The sequence below is a fragment of the Orycteropus afer genome, unplaced genomic scaffold, assembly GCF_000298275.1.
Source record: "Orycteropus afer afer isolate SDZICR_OR568_19922 unplaced genomic scaffold, OryAfe1.0 scaffold00634, whole genome shotgun sequence".
In the NCBI taxonomy this organism is placed as follows: Eukaryota; Metazoa; Chordata; class Mammalia; order Tubulidentata; family Orycteropodidae; genus Orycteropus; species Orycteropus afer.
The window spans coordinates 275,551-276,874 of record NW_006922221.1 but is presented as its reverse complement, the minus strand read 5'-3'; positions in this window follow the sequence as shown (position 1 = coordinate 276,874).

Genomic DNA, 1,324 nt, shown 5'->3' with positions numbered 1-1,324 from the left:
GAATTTGCTCTGTAAATCTTCACCCAAATCACAATAATAATAAAAAAGTAAATGAAAAAAAAAAAAAAAAGTTCAACAGTTCAAACTTATAAACTATTAAGCCAGAGAAAGGTGAGTCAGTCTGCTTCCATAAAGATTTACAGCCTTGGAAATCCTATGGTATGGGGCAGCTTTACTCTGTCCCATAGGGTTACTAAGAGTCAGAATCAATTCAATATCAATGGGTATATATTTGAATAATCATCAGAGACAATAGTACTGATTCTTCTTAAAACACTGTCTGAAAACAGTGTTCAATGGAGACTAAACAGCACCAGAGTAAATCTAATAGATGTCCTCTGCTACTGGGTCTTAAAATATCTTCTGGCATTTGCTGACTTAGGCTAGAGAAATAGGCAGCAAGGAGGAAAGGGAATCTCTTCCTTCATTCTTATCCTCAGAATTAAGAGTTCATTGTTGCCTCTTTCTATTTCCATTCCATTCTACAAAAACCTGAAGAAAAAAAAAAAAAAGAGAGAGAGAGAGATTACGTTTGTGATGGGAACAGCACAATGAAGAAAAGAGGCAAAAGTTTTTCATTCTGTTTGTATTTATTGGGGGTAGATATTTTCTTCTCCCTTCACTTCTTTCCTCCCTTCTTTCTTTTCAAATTGCCAGTTTTCCTTTCTTAGTTTTAAAAAGACATTGAAATATGGTTGAATGTAGTTAGGAAAAACCAGTAAGAAAGACTGAAACAAATATATGCAGTGTTACTGAGTTTTTTTTTTTTTAAAATAAATAAATAAATAAATACATTTTATAATTCTTGACCTGTGTTTTACAACTTTACATGTAATGTGAGAAAAAAAAAGAAAACTTGAGAATCAACATAAATGGAAAAACAGAAAGACAAAGTACTAACTGTAAAATATTTATGATTATTAGTTCATATGAACAACAAAATTAAGCAAACACAGAGACATAAATACTTCATAGATGCTATATTATCCATAAGCTGAAAATATATAATGACACAGAAACATTTTGAAAGTTTTTTTTGGCAATAAGAAACACTAATAATTTATATAATTTTAGTAAATATTTCAAAATCTCTAAGATTCAGAAATGACTTGAGGGCACCAACAAGATTAATCAAAATGGACAAAGAGATAATTAATTTAACCAGTATAATGGCACACCCATTAGTTTTCCTTATGGTACATGTCACAGTTTATTCATTTGAGCCAGTATCCCCTAAAAGTTTTATCGTCAGAAGGCTTAACATGTCTCTAACTCTAAATTTGATGCTAAAACAATTAAAATATCATATTTATATTTTATCATT